Genomic DNA, 11,024 nt, shown 5'->3' on the forward strand with positions numbered 1-11,024 from the left:
ACAGCAGGTGAAAGCAGCCGAGTGGCTCAGCTGAGCCGAAGGCACATGCTTAGACTCGGCTGAGCCGTAGTGACAGCCAAAGCGTGGAGAAAGGTCAGTCGAAAACAACAGATCTCCACGCAAATGATAGGTGGACAGAGCCAGCCATGATCTCACGGCTGGCTCCGCCCAGTTGTAATGACAGATCAGCGTCCCCAATGACCTGGGGATGCTGACCTGTCATTAAACAATTGCCGGGACCTGCTAAAAAAATCTGGCAGGTGTCGACCAATAGGAAACAGTTGGGCGGAGCGTCACCCTAGGCTCAGTATACCGCGAGCTGCAGCTCGCGGTATACTGAGACGCCGCAGTATACCGCGAGAATCATATTTCTCCTTTAAGCCGGCATTTGTCAGATGCTTCATTATGCGGCGGGAGTTTGTTGTGTGCGTCTTTTATATTTTTTAATAATCCTATTTTTTAAATAATTTTTCACGTTTTTTTTCATTCATTCATTTAACTGTTTTGCTATTATGCTCGCTCCCTCAGAGGTATCGAGCAGAATAGCCGACCGGCATTTGGTTATTCACTTACTGCCGTTCGGCCCCTAAATAGAGATTAGAGGCAAATGGCAGCGAGTGAGCTGTCAGGGCTTCGGCTGTGCCGATACAGATGTTGTCGAAGTCCTTCTGCACTGCAGAGCAAGTACAGCTGATTTTAGCCGATGTACGCTGAAATGAGCCGTACAAGCCTCAAGTGAATAGCCAAACAGCGTTCGGCTCACTTCACTTCGGCTGCCTTTTCTCTCAAACAATACAGTGGCGTGCTGTGAAGCTCTAAGAACAGATAGTAATATTTGGCTGCATTTTGAGCAACCCAAACTTAAAAAAAGACCCTATCAACATTGATATAAAAAAAAAACACAAAACACCCAAAATACAAGCCCTGATGGGCTGCCTTACTGCAAAATATGGCATATCAAAGTAGAACTATGGGGTAAGTGCTTTTCCCCATAGTTCTCCACAGGGTCACGGCAGGACACAAACTAGTGTCCTCCCGTGACCCAAAGCTCAGTATATCGGGAGCTACAGCTCGCGGTATACTGAGACCGCCGCAGCCGGGACGGATCCTGACATTACTGTCGAGATCCACCCAGCTGCGTGATTGACAGCTGGCTCTGCCTATCTAGAGCCCCCTCCTCCGTCCGTTCCGCCAGTCAGCGCTGGAGGATCGAACAGGGGAGGGGGGAGGAATCCCTGCGGGGAGCCGTGAGTTACAGTCACTGCTCTCTGCAGGGAGATGATCGAGAAGTGAGCGAGCGACAGTATGTGTTCGCTCACTTCCCCATCTATTGAGCCGTCGTGTGACAGTTTCATTTCTCACACGTCGGCTCGAACTATGAGGCTGAGTGATTTTCACTCACCTCATAGTTCCCCTTTAACCTACGTACAGTAATGCATTCAACAATCTGACTGTGGCCTAAAATTGCAAGAGTATATTTTACAAGCCACATCTACTCATAATAGGTCTGTGTGGACAGGTAAATCAGGACTGTCTCAGTATATAATCAGGTCTTTTGGGAAAGCCATGAACTCATTAGTGACTTCCAGACACAAAGATCAAAATCATAGAACATGGTACAAGTGTCTGAAAGAAAAATGTGTTGTCCATATAACATCTGTTTCTTCCTTTTCCTTTTCAAACCTCTCCTTGAAACATAAAAGGGAAGTTAACTGATGGTTTCAGGCAAATCAAACTTTTCTTCTGACACTTCTAGGGTCAGATTTTCTCTTTAGTACAAATAAGAGTTACATGCTGTCCTTTGGTTAGCTCTGATCAAAGTATTGAGTAAAGAATCATAAAGATAAATGTATGTGTCAAAAAGTCACAATTGTCATCTTTCAAATTTGAATAAATATTCCTTTTGATAGAACACAAAAAAAGTGTTAACTAGGTCTAAAGAATGTGTATGTTGTGATCTTGTATAACGGTGCCAATAGGTGTAATGGTAGGACTTGCAGGCACAACTCAAGTGTCCAAAGAGGATTTTTTTCTGGTTTTTTTTTTTGGACTGGGCACCTGAGCACTGAGGCACCCAGTACTAAAAGAGTGTATGCTTCCACATTCTTTATCCGTTGTGTCATGTCGTGCTGACCTGAATGTTGCATGAAATGTTTGGGTCACATTATCTAATTTCTATTGTTTCCCCAGTGGGTCCTATCCACCCCAGATACCTGCTGCACTCCTTCCTCTTTGGACACTTGAAGACTTCAGATCATATTACTTAAAGTAGTATTAAACACTCTGCCTTTTATAACTGTACTGGGTAAAGCCAAGCAGTGCAACATTACCCAGTACAGTGTTTACTTAAATAAGTGCCCGAACATTTATTTACCATACCTGCTTACCACCAGTGGCTCCAGTTCCACAACACTGTTTCCTTCACACTTCTGGGTAGTCCAGGTGCCCTTCACATGCACCATAAAGCATGGATAGCGCAGGCTCCAGCCACTGTCAATCAGCAGCTGGAGGGGGGAGTACGAGAGTGGCTTGACTTCAGGGACATAATCTTCAATGGATGTAAGCACGCCCAAGTATCAAGCTGGGAACGTGCATGCACCCGACGACAGGATCCTGAGAGGTAACATTTTTCATCGCAGGGACTGAAAACACTCACAGAACGAAAATTAAAATGGACATGCAAACAAGGTAAGTGCTTGGGGTCTACCTCACTATGTTTATTTTTTTTAATGAAGATTCAATATCACTTTAAAAGCTGGGAATGCACTGGAAAGCATCAAGCCAACTTTCCTGCACAACTCCACAGTGGAAAACGTTGGGGAAGGAATTGGTCTGGGCCCCTCCAAGAGCAAACATGGAGTATATTTCTTTCACACACTATACTGGAAGCAAGCATCATGTGGTTAAAAGGGTGCTGCAACGACTCGCGACTGGTCACGGTGTATAACACGGATAAGATGTTGTCAGCACACCAACAAGCTTGAGAGTGCAAAGCTCTTTTTTATGATGATGATCACATAGAAAAACGTTTCGGGACCGCGCAGGGAGCCAACATCTGGATTTTGTTCATGTTTTCATATGCATTAAAAAAAAAAAGCAGTTTAATAAGCAGTTTCGAAAAAAGATTTACCAAGTATCGTACAAAGAATGCCTCTTACATTGGCAGTCATTGGGAATAATGTCCCTTAGGTTGGTAGTCAGTAGAAAGAATGCCCCTTTTATTGGTGAACAGTACAAAGTATGCCCCTTACATTGGTGGCCCACTCACATTAACGTTCAAATGTCACTGAAGACTTCTCCTATTGATACATTATTAAATGAAACCTTTTTTATTGCATTACCTGTGATTAGTAGACACTGGTCGCATTAAAACATGCTTCCCTTATAAAACCTTGTGCAGCATTGTAGCACATTATATAAAACATTTGTATGCCACATTCACTATGTAGGCTACAACACAAACTCAATCCACTGCTTTTGCCAGTTAGTGCAATGACAGTTTCTCCAATTATGTCAGGAGGAGAGGCACTGACACATACTGTGATTTCTAAGGTGGAAGGATTACATATACACAACAGTCAAACAGAAGGGATTAAAAGTGAAAACTATGTAAGCAGAGTTTGTCTGGTCTCTGTGCAGAATCCATTTTGCATGCAGAGGAAGTTCAATCTGATATTTTGGCGTCACTCATAAATTTCAGGCTCTCATAAATGACTCTTAGCATTCGTTCATGTTTTGATTGTAACACAAGAGCTGCAGTTGCCAAATGCAATAGCATTTTGTTGTCCATGGAGAGGGAGTTGTAGATCTAATTAAATCCAATCAAAGGCTCTAAGAAATGTGTTGGAGTATTTTATTGTGTTTAATTCCAGCTATTTCAAATACGTCTATATTTTTATCTGACAAGGTGTCACACAACCAACATATTATTAAGCAAAATCAAATTACAATTTATCAGAGAGTGAGGGTGGCACTGTGTTCAGTATGACTCAACAAACGTATAACCGTATACCTATACATTCTTTGATTTTTAGAAATTGTGTGCTTTTATGTGTCTATGATTGCTATGTGTTTTTGTCATAAATGATCATGTTTTTGAATTAGATCATGTACAGTAACCACATTTATTTATAGAGAATTTGTACGTATACAGATATCCTCCTACACAAACATGCTGGAAGGTTAATTGGCTCTGGTCTAAATTGGCCCTGTATATATGCATATGAGATAGGAACATAAGATTGTAAGCTCCTTGAGGGCAGGGACTGATGTGAATGCGCTAAAGCGCTGTGTAAATTGTCAGCTCTGTATAAATACCAATAATTTGTACTGGTGACTCCAAACAGGGATTGATGAGAGGTGGTCACATTTTGTGTGTGGATTTTTCAGTATGACTCCCACTTTCACTCCACACAGTTTCAGTTACGTCAGACCTCACTGTTGTGACATGAGGGACATTCTTGCTCCCACTGACCACAAATGTAAGGTAGCATTCTTACTACCAACAACCACCAATGTAAGAGAGCATTTTTCCCTCTGACCACCGATATAAGGGAATATTCTTCCTACTGACCACCAAGGTGAGGGAGCATTCTTCTTCTTCTCACTGACCACCAAGGTAAGGGAGCATTCTTCTTCTCACTGACCACCAAGGTGAAGGAGCATTCTTCTTCTTCTCACTGACCACCAAGGTAAGGGAGCATTCTTCTTCTCACTGACCACCAAGGTGAGGGAGCATTTTCTTCTTCTCACTGACCACCAAGGTAAGGGAGCATTCTTCTTCTCACTGACCACCAAGGTGAGGGAGCATTCTTGCTCCCACTGAACACCAATATAAGGGAACATTCTTTCTCCTACTAATCACCAATGTAAGGGAGCATTCTTCCCACTAGTCACCAATGTAAGGGGCATTGAGGTCAGTGGGGAAATTGCCCCTTAAATTGGTGGTCAGTGGAAAGAATGCCGACAGCTAAAAATATAACTGGTTTCAGTGGTTACTTACCTTGGCACAGCATGAGACACCTCCATTGCACCAGGGTCATTGGTTCTGCTGAATGACATGTGTGCATAAACTATGTAGGTTTTATCCAGCAGGTGATCCATCCACCTGATGCTAGCCTCACACTGACCACCAACATAGGTGGACCCTTATTACAAAGGCCACTAAAAGAGGAGTATACCTGTGCACTGACTACAAATGGCAATTTTTAGCTTGCTCATTTTGCACATGCCAGCATCTGTCCCTAGCACCTAGTGCAGAAATAGGTTGTGTTGATAATGAGTGGCAGCAAAGGATGTCAAAGAGTAAACTTGGTGCAATGGAAATTAGGGGCATTTAAATAGCACATATTTATGTTGGACTGGAGCATATCTTTTCCGCAAAAAAAAAGAAAGAAGAAGAAAGCACCCACTTGGCCGCCACATGAATGACAGACGCTAAAACACGACAGTGGAGAGAATAAATCAATGTCATTTCTCCTTTTATTCTTCAAACACTAGCTTCAGAAGGAAAAAGCTTACAAGAGATATGGGAAAACACATATATTGGCTATTATGTGTGATCAAAAGGCAGCACCTTAAAGATGAGAAATCTTTTTATACCCAGCCCAGCATTACAGAACGTACCGTACAAGCGCAGAAAATTGAGCCAGGAAAATGAGTTTCCAGAGAGAGAGAAACATGTATATGTTTTTACTGGCTGGAGATGGCTTGTAGATGTACTTAGTTTATTACACTGCAATTGCTACACAGTTCAGGCCAAGAATAACTTTGCCATATTTGTTGGAAGAGTTAAATATTGCGCTGCTGACTCAAGAGGCTTCTATTTTATGGTGAGTATGGTTCTGGAGGGCCAGCCAAACTGCTGAGATATTCTTGTGTCATTGACCACTGCCCCTGGAAGTACAGAAAGGGATTCTCTTCAATTGAGGTTGCAGACAATAATAAAAACATGACATAGACTTTAAAGCTCTTTTATTTCTGTGTCCACGTCAGAAAGAGTTCCCCCCACATCCTGTATCAGTGACCACTGTCTTTGGAACAAGAGAAATCCTCCTAACACTTCAGTCAGACTGGCTTCACACAAATGCATGCGGGTATTTTGCATGTTACTGCAATGCACATTAATGTATGGTACTTAGTGCATGACATTGCAATGTCACTTAATTGCACACATGAAGTAGCTGCCAACACACCTGTATTACATCTGTCCACAGAACACATAAAATGCTGCTGGTGTGGCTTTTCGTGTTTTGGGGTGCACTGCTAGCCTGCCTCAATGCAGGACTCTTCAATGTACACACATGTGGTACACGCATGCAAATCTTTGAAGGGTCCTAAATTCTGACAAAGGATCCAAAATGACACTAAACTTAGGACTTCAAACTTAAAAATACATTTAAGTACCTTAACCAGTAACAAAAATGTATCTTATTTATGTATCACTCATCTGTAGATCATCAAATCATCTCTGAATTGGTGCTGACACTGTCCTTCCTTCTGGAGGGTGAATACTTTTGTTCCCCATGGTCCCTGTGTGTGTTGTAAAGTAGTCACCGCTCCAAGCTCACTCCGGTGATGGACTACAATCTCAATACAAATTAGCAAACTAAACGTGAAACTGTAGCTAGCCACCGCACTGCAAGGGGAGGTTTTTTATATGCACAGAGTTCTCCTTTAAATTGTGACCTTCTTCAGGGACCTTAGAGTAAAAAAGGCTATTAAAGTTTATATTATTACTTTTGATATATCTTTACATTGTGACCAACGTACAAATACACTGCCTGGCCAAAAAAAAAGTCACGCACTCTAATATTTCATTGGACCACCTTTTGCTTTGATTGCGACATGCATTTGCCATGCCACCAATGGGATAAGCTTATGCAACATCACAACATTTATTTCCCTCCAGAGTTACATTAATTTTTCACCAAGATCTTGTAGTGATGATGGGAGAGATGGACCACTGTGTAAAGTCTTCTCCAGCACATCCCAAAGATTCTCAATGGGGTTAAGGAGTGGACCTTGTGGTGGCCAATCCATGTGTGAAAATGATGTCTCATGCTCCCTGAACCACTTTTCACTTTCAGTATTTGAGCCGATGAATCCTGGCATTGTCATCTTGGAATATGTCCCATCAGGGAATAAATAATCCATTGATGGAAAAACCTGGTCATTCAGTACATTCAGTATATTCAGTATATTCAGGTAGGTAGCTGACCTCATTTTTTGGGGACATAATGTTGCTGGACCCGAGCAACTGAAGCAATCCCAGATCATAACACTGCCTCAAATCCAGGAAGTGACTACATTTTGTCGACAGGCAGTGTTCTAAATTATAATATAACTAGTAAAATATATAATATCAAGTAAAAAACGGCGGCTGAGATATGATTTCTGATTGGTTTGTATGGGTTACAGGACTTTTCACTCCTCTTTCCTCTCTCCCTTGCTGAGATAAAGCAGCACATATAAGATCTGGATTTGTCACTGCAAGACGCTGGGCACCAACATGTCTGTGTATGGATCACGTCCACTTGGCTTCAAAACGGGCATATAATTCCTCATTAGGCTGGTACACTTTCCAAGATACGCTGACAGTCTGAGTGATTATCCGCCAGGATTTAACCGCCATCGACTGCACATTTTAGCATTAACAGTCACATTCCGATTTATGTACTTTCTGGGGAAAGAAAAGCTTTTGAATCCCCAAGCCATAACATTAAAATGAATGACCATCTACCTAGCTTAATAAGAGTAGCGTAAATGATCAATGATGATATTACAAAGTGATGTAAACCACTTAACGGAGGGCGCAGTGTCAGTGATGGTTTCTTATTGGTTGCCATAGGGGTACTGAACTTGCATAATATTGTTGTCTGCACGACATGGGATGTGACACAGGAAATAAGAAAACACATTTCAAAATAAAAAAATTATTAGATAAAAGGTTTAGTGCCGTTAAACACTTTTGATAATATAAAATATATTAATCCTTTTTTTTTATAGACATCTGTACATCAGACCAAAAAGAGGGACAGCTGAGGAAGGAAAAAGGACAGAAGGTACTAAAAGAGGGACAGTCCCTCCTAATGAGAGGCAGTTGGGAGCCATGAGAAAAACATAACCAATAAAAAATGTATAACAAATTTAATTGGGCTTAAAAAGGTTGCATACTAAAGGGGTTACCCAACATAATATTAAATCCCAACGGTATAATATATTTCACCCATGCCCACCTCTCCCTCCCATGCCCCTCAATCTAATCACTGGATTTTAAAAAATCCCTATCTAAAGCATTTTTTAATTTACCCTAAGCTGTGGTCACATGACACCACAGCCCAGAGTTTTCTCCTCTTCTGTTTACTTCCTGCTTGGGTCCTTTTTTGAGTGTACAAGTCTGCATGATGTGGACACTTCCTATTGGATGTCAATTGGCCGGGGTCCTCTCAGGATTCAGAAAAAGACCCACGTCAGCAGGGGGAAGTGAAGGGGACCGGTGATGTTAGATGCCATTGAACTGCTGGATTTGTTGTCCCCCCACCTGGATACGGCAGCAGTAAGGGACCTAGAAGGGGGAACTTAGGTGAGTATATCGGACTTGGCAAGGCAAGAGGAAAAGAAGGCTAGTAGTGTGGGCTAGAGGTGGGTTGGAGGAGGGTTGGGAAAAAAAATTAATTCAGTATATTTGGGCTTTGATAGCAGGGCCTTCACCCTATAATGAGGCAGCCTGTGGTGGTTGGCTCATACGGCATCTCATTGGGTCACATGGGGGATGACAGGTGTGACTGCCACCCCTTTTACAGCTTCCCAGGTTGCTAAGAGCTCTTAGTAACCTTGGATGTTCTTGCCGGCATCCCACCCAGCTCACTGATGTCACTGCTTGCCAGGAGCTGAGCGGAATGCTCTGGCTGGTGTCTCACCCAGCTCCTGGCAACCAGTGAGTTTGGCGGGAGGCCAGACAGAGGTGGTGTGCATACCCATATACCGACGCCACCCACGGACCTGGAATGCCAGCACCACCCTTCCCACCTCAGGTCCCAGCACACAACCCCGCCTCACACGAATCGCCAGCACAAACAACCCCGCCTCAGGTGGCAAGAATTGTAGGGACGCCCCTGTTTAATAAGATTACCAAAGGAACTTATAAACAACAATAGGCCTAGCTTTCCAAGCAGCACCATAGTCATAAACCAAGTCCATTCCCCTCCAAGCTGAATAAGCATCCCCCTTAAACTAAAACCACGACAATAAGGCCTCATTCACATGCTGCGCGGCTCTGCATGCCTGTGTGAATGTGGCCTAAATAACATGAAAACGTGAGGTTGGGAGGGAGGAAAGCTTTATAAAAATTGGAGAAATCATTGGCTATGCAGCGTGGTCGGGGTGTTCCCCTAGACCAGTGGTGGCGAACCTATGGCACGCGAGCCAAGGTTCAGGCACCAGAACATTAAGGCAGCCGAGCTGTCTAATGTCGGCAGGCGGGCGAGCGAGCAAGAGGGGGACGGAGCGGCAGCGGGTGGAGACAGAGGGAGATGGGGGCGGAGATGAGAGGACGGGAGGAGACGGGGGACTGAGCTGCATGAGACAGGGGGCGGAGACAGAGTGAGATCGAGGCTGAGATGAAGAGACGGGGACGAAGCGGCATGAGACAGGGGGCGGAGACAGGGGGAAATTAGGTAAGACTGAGGCAAAGGCAGAGACCGCGATGGAGGAGGCGTCGCCAAGGGGCCAGTCAAGCGGCGAAGCTGAGACGATTGGGCGCCGAGGCAGCAGTGAAGGCTGGGCTTCCCGTGTAAGGTAGGAGCACTGTGCTGGCAGGCCCCAGCATACATTATTCACAGCCCACCAAAGAGTCACAGGGGGGCTGTGCAATACCTTTTGGTGGGCTTTGCAGGATCCATGGGGGCTCTGCAGCCTGCAAAGTCCACCACAGATCCTGCACAGCCCCCCTGAGATCTGGCAGACTGCGGGATCTGTGGGGGGGTTTGCCAGATCTCAGGGGGGTTGTGTAGGATCTGTGGGGGGCTTTGCAACCTGCAAAACCCTCCACAGATCCCTGTGGGGGGTTTTGCAGCCTGCAAAACCCCCCACAGATCCTGCAAAGCCCACCACAGATCCTGCACAGCGCCCCTTAGATCCAGAAGACTGCAGGGTCTCATGGGGGCTTTGCAGGATCTATGTGGGCTCTGCAGCCCCATGGTGGGCAGAGCCCATTACAAATCCTGAACAGCCCCTGTGAGACCCTGCAGACTGCAGGGCCTCCAGGGGGCTGTGCAGGATCTGTGGGGGGCTTTGGAGCCTGCAAAACCCCCCACAGATCCTGCAAAGCCCACCACAGATCCTGCACAGCGCCCCTTAGATCCAGAAGACTGCAGGGTCTCATGGGGGCTTTGCAGGATCTATGTGGGCTCTGCAGCCCCATGGTGGGCAGAGCCCATTACAAATCCTGAACAGCCCCTGTGAGACCCTGCAGACTGCAGGGCCTCCAGGGGGCTGTGCAGGATCTGTGGGGGGCTTGGCAGGGTCTTGGGCCTGTGCAGGATCTGTGGTGGGCTCTGCCCACCATAGACCCCGCAGAGCTCACCACAAATCCTGCTAAGCCCCCCTGAGACCACAGCTTTCCTGCTATGCTAATAGCGGAACATGTCAAAAGCTGGATACAGTGTTTGCACTGTATCCAGCGACTGACAGGTCACGCAAAAAGTATTAAACAGGAAGGGGTGGGGTAAATTTAGTGGGGGTGGGGGCGTCCGAGTTTTGCCTTGCCTAGGGCAGCCCCAATACACCACTGCGTTCAGGGACCACCAATTGAAATAGATCCGACTGACCCGGATCGCCTTGGTATGCGATCCGGGCCAGTCACAATTAGGCAGCAGCAGACAATAAACAGGTAGGTTAGACGGCTGCTTCCTCCTCGCTAGGACCCCGGGAGGCCCCTGCAAGCGGCCGTCTAATCTGCCTGTTTAGAGGTCACCGCCGCTGCCTGATTGTGACCGGCCCGACTACAGAGGCGATCCGGGACG

Source organism: Nanorana parkeri, unplaced genomic scaffold (genome assembly GCF_000935625.1).
Source record: "Nanorana parkeri isolate BGI_ZX_2015 unplaced genomic scaffold, ASM93562v1 scaffold120, whole genome shotgun sequence".
NCBI lineage: Eukaryota > Metazoa > Chordata > Amphibia > Anura > Dicroglossidae > Nanorana > Nanorana parkeri.